Genomic DNA, 18,022 nt, shown 5'->3' on the forward strand with positions numbered 1-18,022 from the left:
AAAAAAAAAAAAAAAAAAAAAAAAAAAGAAAACAACTTCTCATCACAGAAAAAAAGTTAACCATAACTGAACCATTTCATTGGATGTTGTCGAAGGTGGTCAAACCTTCGATGGTAGCTTGAACAAATGGATTGGTTTCAATGTCAAGAATCACTGATACTACTTTATGGAAAAAAAAAAAAAAAGTTAAACAAAGATAGGTTAAATGACTTTCTAAGTTCACACAAAAATTGATTCTCAGGATAATGCTCCTTTGCATTACCTGTGCGTAGAATATAATCTCATTAATTGACCCAATGCCTCTGTATCTTCTAAATTCACTGAAATTTTTCATCAAATAAATAATCTGCAGAGAAATTACCGTACATCCTAAAGACAAGGATGCCTGTGGGCAGAACGAAGTCCCACCGTCCCCAATTACATGAAGAATATCAGGCCATTTTTGTATGCCAAAAAACTAGCCAATATTATTATTCTTGATTATATTACTTTTCATATATACAATCCCAAATCACACAGGTTGGAAGGTTTTACCATAGTTATATGATTCTAAGATCATGTTCAACATAAACCAGAAACTAAAATCAATATATGAAAAAACAAATGAATGAAAAAAGGTATTTTGGTGAGAGCCCTGCTTCATTTATTTTCTATTCTAGAAGTCAAATATACAAAATATTGTGCCCAAAACATCTTTGACCAAGCAGATGTACACATCAGAAGCTTGCATTATTAAAACAAATAAGCCTGGCTGTCTCTGCTATAAGAAAAAACAACTTTAGAAAAGCAGAACAGGAAAGTCTACTTATTGAAATTTGTATCAAATTAAATCCTCAGTCCCTAAGAAATTTAGTATTTTCTTATTTGCCACAAACTATGTAACTTAGAAATTAAAACAATAAATTGATTACTACAAGGAAAAATCGCATTACTTTCAAGGGAGAGTAGTTCATTCTTTCATTTGATTTTGCACCTAATATATGTCATAAGACATTCTAAAATTACCAACTGTGATTCAACACATGTAAATTCTGAGTCTAAATTCTCTTGTTCTGCAACGAGTAATCAAGATTTATAAAATATTCACTCTGAAAGATTTATCTCACTTAGGTAAACCTCGAGACCAATCCAGAAATAAATTGCCATGCTTCCATCAAATAATTCAAAAGAAAACCCAGGAATCTTGATGATATACTTGCAGTCATTAAATATGAAAGATAAGTTAGACATTATTTAGTCCAGTGTCATCATTTATTAGATGAACAGTGTGAGGGCCAAACAGACAAAACTGTGGTCACATAACTAACTGAGGAAAAGTCAGAATATAATCCTTGCCCTCTTGATACCAGTCTCAGGTTCTTCCTAATTTCTAGACATTGCCATAAAATGAGCTTCTAATTCATTACCAAAAAATAAATGAATCTTAAATTTGAGCATATTTCTGCAAAATAAAATAGAACATGTTCCAAAACTCTAGTACGATGATTTTCCAATCCTATTGTGCAATTGATTTGCATCTGTTAAAATAACCAAAGGTGCTGGGAACCAAACAGGCCATTCTGTGTCTGGCTGGATTGACTAGTTCTACATATAAAATGAGACACACGGTCGGGAGCGGTGGCTCAAGCCTGTAATCCCAGCACTTTGGGAGGCCGAGACGGGCGGATCACGAGGTCAGGAGATCGAGACCATCCTGGCTAACATGCTGAAACCCCGTCTCTACTAAAAAATACAAAATCTAGCCGGGCGAGGTGGCGGGCGCCTGTAGTCCCAGCTACTCGGGAGGCTGAGGCAGGAGAATGGCGTAAAACCCGGGAGGCGGAGCTTGCAGTGAGCTGAGATCCAGCCACTGCACTCCAGCCTGGGGGACAAAGCGAGACTCTGTCTCAATAACAACAACAACAACAAAAATGAGACACACAGGGAAAGGAATGAACAAATGATCCTGGCATTCACTCGGTGTGCAACATTTCAATTTCTGGGCCTAAGTCAGATTCAAGTCCCCACAATCTAATCTATAAGAACTAGATGCTAGCATTTTTTAACCTGAAGAAAATCATTAACACAATGAAAATTAAAAGTAGCTTCATGAATATGGACTTTATAAAGATTCTCTGAAAGAAATTTGAAATTTTCTGGGTACCAATTAATGATTACTTAATAAATAAGTAAATTATAATAATACAATTATATTCAAGGAGATGTACAAGTATTTTGTATTTATAAACAGTCCTCATTTATGAAATGGATATGAAGTAAATAAATGTAACTATGAAATCATCTTATTAGCAACTTGGTCAAGGCAATATATTCTGAGAAACTGATCTATTAAACTAAACCCAAAGAATAGCCAATTGCTTCTTTCTCCCTAGAATCAGACTGGGGTGGTCTCTAACTCTAAAAATTTATAATTTAATTTATCCAAATATTGTGGTCATCTTGTAAACTGTTCTAAATTACAGAACGCAATTTTTTAAATATATACAGATGATAGCATCTTGGAAGGCAACAGCAGAGGAAAGGAGAATTTTCACAGGAAGAGGAAAGAGTTGGTACAAGTGAAATTGCTTTAACAAAATAATGATCTCGATATGTCCTACTTGAACTGTGGTTTGAAGGACAGTATCATCAGCATCACTTAGAGCTTGTGAGAAATTTAGAATTTCAAGGCTCCCTCCACCCCAGCTTACTGGTGCAAACTCTGTATTGTAACCTGATCCCCAAGGTGATTCTAGTGTACATTAAAGTGTGAGAGTCTTGTTGTTATGAACAGATTCTTACAGTGCTGCAATGTAGAATATCTTTTAAGAATTATAAAGACAACTTTGTGTCTCTTGTATCTGAAATAAGTATTAAAGCAAAATATATATTGATATCATGGCACTGTTCTTAAGGAATAAACATCTAGATGAATTATTTTGCATCTTTTCATTGGAAATAAAAAGCCTGGCAGTGGTGGGGAAAGAATCAGAGAGCTCTGACCAGTGTGTACATGTATCAAATATCTATTTAATATGCACCCCAGCAGAGAGCCCATGCTTTAAATCATTGGAAGTAATCTCTGAATTTTTATTCTCAACATGTTTCACCTTTAGGCAATATTACAATAAAATTCTCTGTGGGTTTGTAAACTTAGTGCTACTCTTCTGGAGAAATATAAAGGGTGTATAACTCCTGGTATAGTCTAACAAGTCATCATTATTAGTGAATATAATTAAGAAGGTTCATGCAACTGCATTTATGGTTCTCCCTAGAAATGTCTTTGTTCATACACTGTTGCAACTGAAAACTATCATGTATTCTGGATGTAAACTGATTCAATGAAAACAAATGGGACTGGGCTGTCACGTTTTCAATTACTGTAGTTAAATGAACTTGGAACATTTTAAAGTTAGTAACACTTAGAAATGCAGGAAATACATACTGCTAACTCAAAGTCTCCTATGTTTTTAAAAAAGAATGGCAGTTTTTTAAAAGAAAGAGAAAATCTAAAATTATCTTGATATCCCCAGAACATTAAATAGAGGAGAGAGTAATAAATGTGTGATAAGTGTAATGAGGAATCACGCTGGATGGGAAGAAATGTACTTTTGTAACTCCATCCATTCCTCTGCTTCATAGAAGGCTTGACCAAGGTTTTTTGGTTTATTTCATTTTATTTTATTTTATTTTTTTTTCAGATAGAATGCTAACTTGTTACTAAAATAAAGCAAAGAAGTAGGTCAGTATACACCAAAATCAGTATAGAATAGGAACACTTGAATTGTTGAATACCACTCTTCACACTAGGAGCACAAGAGAAGGAACACTGAAAACCTATGGCACATATTTGATTTCAACACAGAAAAAGCATGACTCCAAAGGTAATACATGGCAAATCCCCTAACACTAAAATTATCATTGAGAAGGAGGTTAATATTCACTCAGGTATTGTTCGCTTTACGATTATATATTATATGACCATTTGGAGGCACTATTCTAGATATTAGAAATACAACAGTAAATAACATTTTCAGGGTCCCCACTCTCATCAAACCAGTGATGGAGAGATAACCATAAGTGAATCAAGTATAAGTGAGTTATATGTGAAACTGAGCAAGCAAAAGAGTGCAATGAGGGTGTGCAATAACTAGAGCAGGGAAATTGATTTAGATCACTGGGAAAGCTTTATGAGACAACGACAATTAAATTGAGACCTTAATGCTGAGGAACTACTTGTGGGAAGATCTGGACAAAGAATAGAAAGAATAGAAAAAAATCCAGTGAGCATCGAGCACAGTGACACTGGAGGAATGTGGGAATACAACGAAACCAGAGCTGTGGGATGGGCCTACGTCATGTAAGTCCTTCTAAATTTTGGTCAAACTCTTTGATTTTATTCCATGCACAATGGGAAGCTACTAGAGTTTTATAGTTAGGGGAATGACATGGTTTGATTTACATCTCAAAAATATAACTCTGGCTGTTGTGTGGAAAATAAACTCTGGGTAGGCATGGAAGTGAAAGCAGTGAGTCCAACATTTATGAAGTTATAGAACATAGGAGTATGGGCTATGAAGTCATGTACATACCTGGGTTCAAATACCACTCACATTGTGAGCACATGGGTAAATAATCACCTTAAAGTCTTAGTTTTCTTGTGAGTAAATGAAGACAATAATACTAGGATATATTTTATAGGGTAGTTGTAACAATATATGCATAATAAGTTTTTTAAAGACTATCAATCCATGGGATATAAACAATATAAATAATATTTATGTATATATATTATATATTGTGGGATATAAACAATATTTATGTATATATATTATATTTCTTCATCTACTGCTTTTAAACATTAAGTTACTTATTTTCCTCATCTCTTAATATCTTGGGCAGAATCATTGAATTTGTGGTCACTTTTTGTTTTTAAAAGTTTGGGCTAATTTATAAGTTAATAATGTCATCATTTTGAGTTGAAGTGGAGGAGGAAGACATAGTATGTCTCTAGGTACCTCACCATCACCCCTGCTTCAAGACCTGGCCCTTCCAGTTTATTGGGATGGAGCTGATGAGGGGAAGATAAAAGAACAGTGGTTATTCATGTAGTCCTCTTTCTGTGGGCTGTACCTGCTTCTCTGGTTCACCCTTACTGACCTCTGCTGCCTTCATGCAGTAAACTAACTAGTGCTCCACGTGACTTCCCAACAGCAGTCAACAACATGAGAAAGAGAAATTCGTCTGTTTCATTTCCCAGCTCTAACCTTCACACAACACCCCATAGCATCTGGCTGCTATAATCCCCTGGTCCAGCTAGTGGCCTTCTTGTGAGTAATACTGGCTAGGTGGCTCAAGCCAAAGCCTCAAAGGGATATCTCCTTTACCGATGCCTGTGGGCATTCTGGTTGTACCAAATGTTGATAGTGCAGATTAAATTCTTCTTCTTCTTTTTTTTTTTTTTTTTTTTGAGACGCAGTCTCGCTCCTGTCGTCAGGCTGGAGTGCAGTGCGTGATCTTGGCTCAAATGCCATGACCTCCCCATCTCCCGGTTCATGCCATTCTCCTGCCTCAGCCTCCTGAGTAGGCTGGGATTACAGCACCCGCCACCATTGCCCGGCTATTTTTTCTTTTTTTGTTTTTTTGTATTTCCCAGTAGAGACGGGGTTTCACCATGGTTAGTCCAGGATGGTCTCGATCTCCTGAACTTGTGATCTGCCTGCCTAGGCCTCCCAAAGTGCTGGGCTTACAGGAGGTGAGACCCGCTGGCCCCGGCAGGTTAAATTCTTCTTGTCCCCTCTTTCTACCCTGCCAGTCGCTTCTTCCTCCTCAAAAGGCATAGGGCCAGGCCAGCAGTTTGCTGCATACAATGTCATGCATTGGGAATGCAGAACACCCAGCTTTCAATTCTTTTTTCCCAGCATACCAGGCTCTACATGTGAATTCTATAATAATTCATTCCCTCAGTTACTTTGGGTAAAAAAAGGAAACCTCTTCTACTAAACAAGTAGCCCTGTTTTACAGAGCCTAATGCCTTAAAGAACTCTGTGCTTACCTATCCCTCACTGCTTAGGTAGATAAGGGGAGGTGGAAGTGGGGAGTTAGAAGTAGTTGAAGGGTTCAGTCCTTTCGTCTCTAGTAAATGCTGAGGAAGGTAACTGCCAGTTTAGGGAGGTTCCATTTACAATGAAGGCTACTTAAATTCTTTCCTTTCAGAAGGTTGTCTAATCAACCAATTCTATGAGAAAAATTTCCATTCAACATATGGGTGGACAATTAAGTTAATGTTAGATGTTATGATCATTATTTTTAAAGTAACCACTACATTTAAAACCACTACCAAAGCAGATTTAAAAAAATCAGCTTTTTATCAAATATCATGATGCCCAACCACCCTAATCTAGAGCAATTGTAATCAAGGTTCATGGAACGAAAACAAGATGGAAGTATGGTAAATTAAAAAAAAAAAGAAAAAAAGAAAAAAATACACGTTTCTATTGATGGTTTATTCTTTTTTTTTTTTTTTTGAGACGGAGTCTAGCTCTGTCCCCTGGCTGGAGTGCAGTGGCGCGATCTCGGCTCACTGCAAGCTCCGCCTCCTGGGTTCATGCCATTCTTCTGCCTCAGCCTCCTGAGTAGCTGGGACTACAGGCGCCCGCCACCGTGCCCGGCTAATTTTTTGTATTTTAGTAGAGACAGGGTTTCACCATGGTCTCGATCTCCTGACCTTGTGATCCGCCCGCCTCGGCCTCCCAAAGTGCTGAGATTACAGGCGTGAGCCACCGCGCCCGGCCGGTTTATTCTTTTAAACAAGTTTGTACCTGAGTGACTTGCAAAATAATTTTATAAAATATTTGCTATTTATTATTTTATTTGCTCAGGGAAATGAATCAGGCTAAGAATTATGAGAGTGTAACACTGGTTTCTTCTTGGACACTTTTCCGCTCTGCCCTTGACCACCCTACTTAGCCTTACTGGGCCTCATTTTCCTTCCTGGCAAAGTGACACAGGCAGACTGTGATCTCCAGTGTTTCTTTCAATTCTAAAACTCTATGGTTCTATAACATTGTTGATTTATTGAGCCACTGTTTCACTGATTCATTCAATAAACATTTATTGAAGCCCAATTCTGTGCCAAACTCAATTGCTCTCCTGCTGTCAAAATCAGGCAACATGCTAGAGTTAAAATGTCTTTAAAGATTTCTGATGGCTGCTGCTTTTAAAAGGAACTACCCATAGTAACCCCTACCTCTTTGTGCTTCTAGGGCTAGCTCTCCTATTATTCTGTGAAGACTTACAAACTCACAAAGACAAAGGAATATGGAAAGTCCTTGTATTCACACCCTACTAGATGTAAATTTCCTATTCCTAATCACCTTTCTTCCACAACCCAGAAAAAAACACCTTCAATGGATTTGCCAGAGTGTTACAGATTGTGTTTGATTATTTGTCCCCAAATTTAAAATACTTCTTCATATAATTGCAAATATATGCATAGAAAAATAAAATATTTTAAAAGAAAGCTAATATTATATACTATAAGTCTTAATTTGAAATTAGACATATTTAGCCAATAAAAGTATAGAAGGATCAATCAATACTCACTAGTGTTTTCCTATGGGCTCTATGGACATAGCCTATAATTTGAAATTAGGAGTCCTAGGTTCAGTTCCTCACTTTATGGTTGGTGCTACATGTCCAAGAGCAGGAAATGTAGCTGAGTCTGACTTTCCTTCAATATAATGAACATAGATATTCTGTTATGCTGCATTTTCAGATTTTTAAAAAATTAAGATCTTTAATATAAAGATAGGAAAGTATTCTTATTAATTATATACTGGGTCTTCCATAACTTCCCTTACACCATCTATCATAGCTGTATTGAAAACAACATTAATCAATGTTCTCTAGCTCAATATTTTTCCTCCGAGATTCCCTATCTGATTTGAGTACTGTTTTCTCAATTATCTTAAGGGTATATAAAACCAACATCATTCTAAATGCATAGGAGAGAAGTTATTTCATTAAATAAGATGGATTCCTTAGGGTTTTATTCCTATCCCAAGTTCAATAGAGTTACAGCTTAAGTGAAAACACACAGAATTTATGAGAAAGACTTGAGGTAACTCACAGAATAGAAGGAATTGCTAAACCACCAATTCTCGGAGTGGAAGATACTCTGGAATTCACAGTTCCTGGTCTCCTCTAGGCTTGCACCACTCATATAATTCAGCTCCAGTGAACTCGAAGTCATTCTTTCCAGGTTCTGAATTCCCCAAATCAGAAAACTTGGATAGCTCTACTTGTGTTAGAAGCCAATTGCCAGATCAGTCTTTGTGGTTGGAATAGGGAGGAGGGGACAAGATTATAAAGCAGGGACATGCTGAGGAATGGCTGTGAGGGAACAGCCTGGTCATTCATTAACACCTGGCATGGTTCATAAGTTAGTATTTAGATCTAATATTTTTAAAAAATTCTTTCTTAGGATGATGGAATTATTACCATCTCTTTTTTAGTTTTACCTTTGACATAAATTTAGATCTTAGGGTCCAAGGTAAATAATGAATTGCAGCTGAATTGTGATAAGCTTTATTTAAATTGTGCATCTTTATCAGAGATCTAAGCAAAACACAGAATTATAAACTTTATAGTTGGAAGAGGGAGATCCGTAATATTTATGAGCTTTTCTCTGGTGCACAGGTGAAGTTGGGATGAAAAGCTGGGTCTCCAGATCAATTGATGCAAAACAGAGATGATCATCAGAATCACCTGGAAAACTTTCTACAAGAGTATAATTCCAGGAACCCTATCCATTTCTGCTTTAACAATATTGGGGTGGATCTCTTGCTAACATATTGTTATTTTTTAGTTTCTAGTTAGTTCCAATGACCAGTTTATCTTGCAATTCAGTGTTTTGGAGTTTTGCTTTTATTTTGTTAAAGTAATGGGCCTTCTGTCACCTTATTCTCCTTGGAAAGAACTCATATCCCAACAAATAGCACAAAATATACAATAAAATAGACAAATTATAAGAGAAGCAATCAAAAAGCAGAGCACATTCTCACTAGTTTGGAAGCAATTTCATTAGTTAGAGAACATTTTGGCCAACCTGAACAATACCACCTATTGAATGTGTAGTTATAATTCACAATACATCCATTCACTTCTCAGAGTGAGTGTTCTCTCGTCTCATGGACAGGACACATTCCACATTCACAGGCTGTAATTGCTTTTTTTGTTGTTGTTTTCTTTTCTACTTGTGGGTAAACCAAATACCGTATTAAAACAAATTATTTTTCCTTTTAAAGATCATTTTCCTTGACAGTATATGGCAAGAATATATTGATATATTTTATACCTCACGCTTGAAATAAGCTGCCTCCTCCTCCATTCCCCATTCTATATGTCTTCCCTACCAACAATTCACAAAACTATACAAGTTAAAGAGGTCTTCCATTCAAGAGCTTTCAAAAATGTCTTCCCAGTTACCCAGGACACATATACAATACCTAAGCTTTCTACCCTCAGTACACTCTTCTACTTTTGATAGGAATAGAAATTCTTCTAAATTTATTTCATAATCCACCAATGGTTCACCATCCAAACTTTGGAAAACACAAATGTTATTCAACCTTTACATTTTATACATTAAAAAAATGAAGGTCCAGAGAATTTAATAGATTTGGCAAAGACTACTCAGCTTATGAATGGAATGCCTTGGACTAGAATTTGGCTTTACGACCCTAAATCCTGTGTTCTTTCTATCATACTTTTACGCATTTATTATTTCTCTCTCTCTCTCTCTCTGTCTCTCTCTTTCTTTCTTCCTTTTTTTTTTTTTTGAGACAGATTCTTGCTCTGTCACCCAGGCTGGAGTGCAGTGGCACGATCTCAGCTCACTACAACCTCCACCTCCCGGGTTCAATCGATTCTCCTGCCTCAGCCTCCCAAGTAGCTGTGATTACAGGCTCCCAAATTGCTGAGATTATAGGCCTGAGCCACCATGCCCAGACACGTTTCTGCATTTCTAATGCTCTTTTGGATAGCTTTAAACGAACATCTTCACAGTTTCAGGATGGAAATATTCATTCTGTAAAATACATGACAGTCTATTTTTTCATCATGACATTCCATTCTAATTTGATCCCTATCCTAGATACCTATTTTTATAACTCCTAGAGAAAATATATAAAATTATACCGTTAAAACGTTCATATCATCAAACAATATTACCATTATTTTTCTCAGTTACAATATCAAAGTGAAGTAATCATCCCGACTACCTCACCATATTTGCACTAATTATGTTAGCCTCTCAACATCAAATTTTGTTTTTTGCCGTTCCTTTATATATATATTATTATAATAAAAGTATTTGACTCAAATGTTCAAATATTCCTACTTAAAAACAGATAATGGATTTTATTTTGATAGTATTGCCAACAATAGGAATAGACTCTATATCATTTTGTAATAAATATTAAATTAAATACACATTACTATCTTGACAAGAATTATTAGCAAATTCTAATACTTACCAGTCATATCAGGCTAAGGTGATGTGATAAAATCTCTAGTATTCATAAGGATTGTCAAATTAACATCAAAACAATATCAACTAAAGAGCATTAAAAAATAGTAATGCCTTGGCCCCAGACACCACCTCAATGTTCTCTTTCAATTGTCACCATATGACTTGGGTACTGGGATTTTCAGAAGCTTCTCAGGTGATTCTAATATGTGGAAATGGTAAAAACCCAGAGTTTAGAGTAGGCATTCAATGTGTAATATCTATGGCTCTATAACGGTATAAACTTAGTGTAATAATATCACAAAACTTTACGGTTCTTTAAGCTAAAATTATACTTCAGATATCATCTATGTATCATATTACCTTAAATTTGCATATTGCTTGCGTAACTTATCAGGAAACTGGCGTATTTTCTCTTATAAAGGAGAAACACTTAAACGCATTTCCTCCTCCCCTTTCTCAATTAATATATGCTTAGACGTTACATTATCAGACTGACCTTTGTAAGCATCTGATTTTAACTCTCAAGTTTTCTTTGTAAGGGCCAATATTTATGTAAAACCACACAAATGAATACTCAATCCCACAAGAATAAATAACTTGTGGGATAATACGCTGATATTACATACTGCCTTTACAAAGAAAATATCATCTGAGAGTAATATAGAATTGTATCTTGCAACTGACTTAGACAATCACATTCACCCAAATACAGAGAAATCCCTAATTAGCTAAATTCAATTGTTTTCCATTTTTTCTAAATTTAAAATTGTAGCCAATCTCTAAAACTCACTGTAGAAATATATATGCTTTAAGTATTTCTGGTGAAAACTTATGTAACCATTCAAAGAAGGCAACTGTCGATATTATATTCTAAAGAGAAGGTCACAGAAGAAAGTCCTGGGATAAAATAAGCAGATAAAGAAATAAAGACAAAGAACAAGAGCTAGTCCTGAAACAGTTTATGAGAAGAGTAGACACCCCATCCATCAGTAGATTTTCCTGGATAGGCTCATCTTTCTTTAACAAGTTGACACATCTGCAAACTGCAGGCTGAAATTTTAAGTGTCTAAGCTGCTTTTCCTTCTTCTATCAGAAAATGCACACAAAAATGATTTTTGCTTCCCTTACTGCTGTGCCTTAATAAACAATCGGCCCAAGGTTTTAACCAAGCCAAATGTTGACTTAAAAGCCTCCTCACAAAAGCCTTTAATACATTTTTGCTTGTGTTTTCTTTACATGTATTTCAATTTGATGGCAAATAATTGTTTCCCCACCTCCCTCATTTGCTGCTGCATGTTGGACTAATTAAAAAGCAGGCTCTTTGGAAGCTGGAACGAGAGAAAATGGACGAGTGGGCAGGTGGGTCAAGATTGAATGTCCCTGTCTCTGGCAATACATAAGATTCTCTTCAGTGAAACATTCTCCATCTAGCTGAGATTCAAGGAAGGCACAGAAGAAGCCCTTCAGCCTTTCCTACCTCAGGTCAGAGTTCTTTTTATATTTGTCATACAACCCAGAGACATCAGAATTCTGTACAAAATGGAATGTTTTATTCTTCCCAGCAATTCCACTGCATTCTGTGACCAGCCTTAAGGTGCTGTGGGCAGCCTTAGCAGATTTGAGGCATTTCTTAGGGCAAAGCGGTTTTGAGATTTTCTTGGCAACTGGGAAGAATAATTTAACTTCTCTTGGAATAAGATCATATTCAGCAGAAAAGATCTGCTGTGCTCAAGTCATAAATCTTGGCTCTGTGAATATTCAGTTATTCAGCAAAATAGCCACTCGAAGTCTTCAAAACACCTTTGGACACTGCTGCAGGTGATGCCTGTAGAGAACTCCCTGACAGCCACTCAGTTCTTGCATCTGCATTTACCCTTCTTGATGCTGTCCGTTCAGCTCTCTGAAAAAACACATTATCTTACACTAATGCACATGTATGAAATCCCACAGATTTCGCTGAATCAACATATGTATATAGATATACAATTGACAGAATACAGTCTCAAGGGAAAACATATATTTTTAGTTTTGTATTTCACTTGAAAATTGTAAGGACTACTTTATAATGTATTGTTTGCAAAATAAGGCATGGAGCCCTGAAAAATTAATACATTCACTAATCAAAGAAACATATATTAAAGACCTACTATGCATTAGGCACCATGCTAATTGCTTTGAAGAAGACAAAGCTAAATTATACAGGGATCCAGTTTACAAGATATTTACAGTGCAAAGGGGGATACAAGACATATAAAAGGCCATGGAACTTAAAAAGAAGAAAAAAAAATTCTGAAGTATTGAGATACATTTCATTACAAGGCAAATCTTAGATAACATCTTGAAAGAGGACAGGTTTAAAATTTAGGAGATTTGAGGAAAAGCTCTTCCAGAGTATGATATAAAAATGAGTGAAGGTTTTGAGGTGAGAAATAAAATTAATGAAATTTGACTAGATCTAAGGTGACATCATGAAGAATAATGGCAAATGAAGTTAATAAGTTTGTTTCAGGCCAGCTTGTAAAAGGCCGTGAAAAAAGAAAAAGGAATTCCTTATTTTTTTTATTAGAATATCCATCTTAAAGTGAACGATGAATTATTCATTGGCATGAATTTAGGGACAGTTGCACGTCATCTTTTTCTGTTATTAGTATTACTGTTTTGAGCAATGCAATCTACCAAAATTGAAGGTAATAGTTTCAATGTAAAAAATATGCAGAGTTAAGCATTTGGAAAGCACTATTCAAGTTTAGTATATAGGAGAAAATAGGGATAGAAATGATCTATCACTAGACATTTTCATTCTTCTGCCCTATCAAATAGACCAATATGAATGGAGGAAAAGCCTTATTGTAAAAAGGATTTGTTTTACACTACCCCGGACCTTCTTGTAAAAAGGGTTTGTTTTACACTACCTGTCAAAGAGGATATTGGTCCACTCAAGGATATAAAACGAAGTTATATTCTATTTAACTGTGAGATATATTCCAATAAATTGCATTAAACATGATCTTAAAATATTATAAAAAGACCCCAGATTGTTTAAAATACTATATTGAATATATGAGAAATAAAAGTTCAAGATACTCTACAAAGTATATCCTATGTGAATGCCAATTTTTCTTTACAGAATAAATTTAACTACAAATGCATACAGTGCCTAAATATCTTTTTATTTTGATTTTGTTCCTTTTGTTGTGTTTAAGAGCCCAGACTCCAGAATCACAGGAGACAAACTGCCACTCGATCACATATTAGCACTGTTTGTGTGGGCAGGCTATATAAACATTCTAATCCTTTATTTTCTCCTTAATGAAATGTGAAAAAGTAATGTTTACTCAGAGGTTAATGAGTTGACACACAAAATTATTAGCATGGAGCCTGGCCTCAGATGCCATTCACTTCTGTATACAATTTTTATGTGTTGGTTCTTTAAACCTATAAATCAGTTCCATCAGACTTTTTACTTCATGGCAAGCTGCTTTTATTTCTAATTAAGAAAACATTCCTGACTCCAAAATTTAAAAGACTTTTTCTTCTAATATTTCTATAATATTGTAATGCATTTAGTGTTTATCCATATGAACGATATGATATTGGAATCTAATTTTACTTTTCCACATATATAATCAATTCTTTCAATACTATTAAGTATCGCATCCTTTATGTAATTATTAAATATCATATATAACAGATAAATGACTCTGTATGTACTTATATTGATTTCTAGACTCCATTTTCTCTAAACATCCTTTGTCTGTTTCCGTGTCAGAACTAGACTGTTTTAATTATAGCTGTTTTGTATGTAGGACCTTTTGGTATCATGCTGGTAACTTCCCTAAACTGTTACTTTTCTCAAAACATTTAGCCTTTTATAAACATTTAGCTTGTATATCAATTTTAGTTTGTCAAGTCCCTAACCTCCTCCCCAAATTGAGACTGTGAATCGAATTGCCCTAAATCTATAATTTATTTTAAAGTTTGAATCATCCTATTCAGAGGCACAAAGTCAATTTTACTTATTTTGGTCCTGTTTTGTACCCTTCCCTAAAGTGTTATTATTTTCTTTATGTAAGTCTTACATAAAGCCCGTATTTTTTAACATTCAGGTAAGATTTTTATATTCCTAGGATCTTCATGAGAAAAAAAAAAAAAAAAATGATTTAAACAGCTATATTAACTTCATATATGTAATTATTTGAGAGAAACTCTAGTCAATAACTTTTGCCTTCCCACTCTAGACTTCTACGCTGATTATGTTAGGTAATTGAATTGGAAAGAAAATATTTATTCTTTTTTTTTTTTTTTTTTTTTTTTTTTTTTTTTTTTTAGTAGAGACGGGGTTTTTCTGAGTTAGCCAGGATGGTCTCAATCTGCTGACCTCATGATCCGCCCATCTCGGCCTCCTAAAGTGCTGGGATTACAGGCTTGAGCCACCACACCCGGCCGAAAAATATTTATTCTTTATATTATTTTTTCTGATCTGAAAAAGATAGCTTTTATCTACCAGAGTATATTCATATTAATAGTCATCAAGCTATACTACTTTCAAATTATATTTATGGCAATAAATGATTCCTATAAATTTTAGAGACGACTATCAAAAGCAAAATAAATAAATAAATAAATAAAAAACCTGGGAACAAACAAGCAACCCCTCGATGGTTCATCTCTATGACCCTACAGTCAGAAACTAAAGATTAATACATCCTGATGGATGGCTATGGAATGAAATAAAAATTCCCTATTACCAGTTCACTAGAAGACTTTTTTTCCTCCAGGTTTGATCTCTTTACTTAGTTTATCCTCCAGGTTAAAAGAAAATTATTCACTATTACTCACCAATAACTCAATAAATAAAAATTTTGCAAATGCAGCCATTTCAATATGTCAGGGAGTATCTACAGGTATATATATAAACATTTATATATAAATTTTACATATGCATATAAAATAAGAATATATATATGATATATATATAAGTATAAGAATATAAATCATTCAGTAAGATCTTAACATCTGCTAAGATACTTATATTTTTTAATATTTTTATATATATTACATATATATATAATATATAAATAAAATAAATATATTTATAATTCTTTTTCAAATGCACGATACATATATACATATACACACACACACACACACACACACACACACATATTTCTTTTTCAAAAGCATGGCTACATAAATTTCTTCATTTTGATGTTCTGCTTCTCCTCAGTTTGATCTTGTATATCACAGTGCATTTATAAAATCTGGCAAGCCATCTGAAGAATTTCAGACTTTATGAATACAAAATGTTTATTTCCACCAGACAAGAGTCACTCCAGTCACTAAACAAATTGACCAATTTCAGAGTATTTCCTGCTTCTACTTGTTACTGGTGCAGCATCTGGCTGGAACAGAGTGTTACTGGATGCAGAAAAGTTCAGGATTGCTTGATTGACTGATTTTGATGTTGAAAATAACATAAAATTCATATATATTCAAAATGTGATTCAAAATAGATATCCAAAGACATAAGTGTTTTTCTATAAGTTGCGTTAAAAGTTTCGCTAAATCTTCATGTCTAAGAAAAAATAAATAATACAAGAATGTATAAAAATAAGAGGGCTACCTCTGGAATTAATAGCACCTGCATCTGTCTACCTCTTTACTGGGCTTCATTTGTCTTTCTGTATACACTCATCATCACATAAACTATAACATATTTATTTATTTCTATATCTCCCACGAAAATGTGAGCTCCATGAGGGCAGGGACTTTTGTTGTTATGGTAGTTGTCATGGTGATTGTTCACCACCGCATCCCAGGGACTGGGAGAGTGCCTGTCATGTACTAAGCATTCAATAGATATCTGTTGAATTAATTATTCATAATTACTTAATTCATAATTTTAACATGAGTATAAGAATTGAGATCTGACCAAATAAGCTTTTGCAAAATATAAATGAAATTTTATATTATTATTGTCTACTACTCTTTTAAACTTTAGTGTGCTTAAAAGCAAAAATCCAACTTGATTATAGAGCTCAAAGAATGCTATTGCCTGAATGTAAGACCAAGAATAGCTTTTCTTTACATGATTCCCAGTCTAAGGAGAGAAAGCAGATACTAAATCACACATTAAACAAATCATCCAATTACATTTGTTTAAAGTGCTACCTAGGAAGGAAACCGAAATGTGCCTTGAGAACAGATACTCAGTTGGCATGCTGGAAGGACTTCCCTAAAAAGGGAAGGTTTTGTTTCTAGGACTTGAAGAATAAGAGCTAAATCAGGTGGAAGAGGCAGGGAACATTCCAGGCCAAAGATATAGAGAGAGGTTGAGTCCAGGAAGATCTTGACAAATTCTAGAAACTGTGAGACTGGCAACATACTATGAGGTTGGTTCAAAAGTAATTGCAGTTTTTGCCATTACTTTTGCACAACCTAATAGAAAAGAATCAGTACAAAACAAAAGGCTGCTATTCTGGTGTCAGATTTTCTTCTCACAGTGAAGCCAGCTGGAGTCTTTAGAATTTTCCTCAACTTTTCTCCATCCAGCAGCACTCTGTTCCAGCCAGATGCTGCATCAGTAACAAGTGGAAGCAGAAAATACTCTGAAATTGGTCAATTTGTTTAGTGACTGGGGTGACTCTTGTCTGGTGGAAAAAGACATGTATTCATTATGTCTTAAAATCATGTATTCAGAAAGTTTAAAATTCTTTAGATGGCTTTCCAAATTTTGTAAATGCACTGCGATATGCAAGATCAAACTGAGGAAAACCAGCTCTTTGAGGACAAAAAGGAGCTAAATCACATCAATCTATTTTCCACACTAGTGACATGAACTAGGTACAATTATTCAACTATGGAAAAGTCCCCTTATTATGATTTCTCAAATGCTGTAATTGTCCCTGCCTCTGTACTTTTATGTTCTCTCTCTCTCTCTCTTTTTTTTTTTTTCTCTGATCTGTTCCACTAGGCACATATTTCTAGAATCAGCTCAAGTTCCATCATGCTTCTCTGTTTGAACTATTCTTCCTTTGAACTCCTCCAATATTTTATGCCCATTACTATATAATTCCTCCCTTCATTGCATCTGAGTCCCTTGAGGAGACAGGGAGGAATGGGGCAGGAGGCAGGGAGGAAGAAAGACAGACTATGCCTGTGAATACAGAGTATTTTCCCATAGAGAACATTTCTAATGAAGATGTAAAAGATCCATTCAAAGCTCAAGCATTATATTGTTTGAGAGGGCACATTTTTTTTTTTTTTCAATTTAGGTGGTGTGTTTTATGGTTTCTTCTATGGAATATCTATGCAATAGGAGATCCTCTTGAATACCCACAAAACAAATTGTATCTCTCAAACCCATCTCAGTTTTAGACTTGTTGTTTAGGTCATTCTCTGGAGAGTGTTCTGAAGAAGAAAAAGCAGAAACTTATAGATTGTAGGCCCAGGGAAAATATAAATTATTTTATAGCCACTGTTTTTTTTTTTTTTTTTTTTTTTTTTTTT

The 18,022-nt window shown here is 34.9% G+C and overlaps 1 protein-coding gene and 1 long non-coding RNA gene across 3 annotated transcripts in view; one reads left to right on the forward strand and one right to left on the reverse strand.

The window, feature by feature from the left end:
• LOC108535572 (neurexin-1) overlaps window positions 1-18,022 on the reverse strand; it is a 597,125-nt gene that overhangs the window by 175,783 nt on the left and 403,320 nt on the right. The window lies entirely within an intron of this gene.
• LOC108535580 (uncharacterized) overlaps window positions 1-18,022 on the forward strand; it is a 99,609-nt gene that overhangs the window by 8,021 nt on the left and 73,566 nt on the right. The window contains exon 3 of one of the 2 annotated variants that reach the window (XR_001887276.1): window positions 2,488-2,853. The exons of the other annotated variant lie outside the window; for it this stretch is intronic. This is a non-coding gene — a long non-coding RNA (uncharacterized LOC108535580). Of the gene's footprint in view, window positions 1-2,487; window positions 2,854-18,022 lie in introns of those variants that run through there. 2 annotated transcript variants of the gene reach the window in all.

Source organism: Rhinopithecus bieti, unplaced genomic scaffold, assembly GCF_001698545.2.
Source record: "Rhinopithecus bieti isolate Rb0 unplaced genomic scaffold, ASM169854v2 scaffold_12640, whole genome shotgun sequence".
Taxonomy (NCBI): Eukaryota; Metazoa; Chordata; class Mammalia; order Primates; family Cercopithecidae; genus Rhinopithecus; species Rhinopithecus bieti.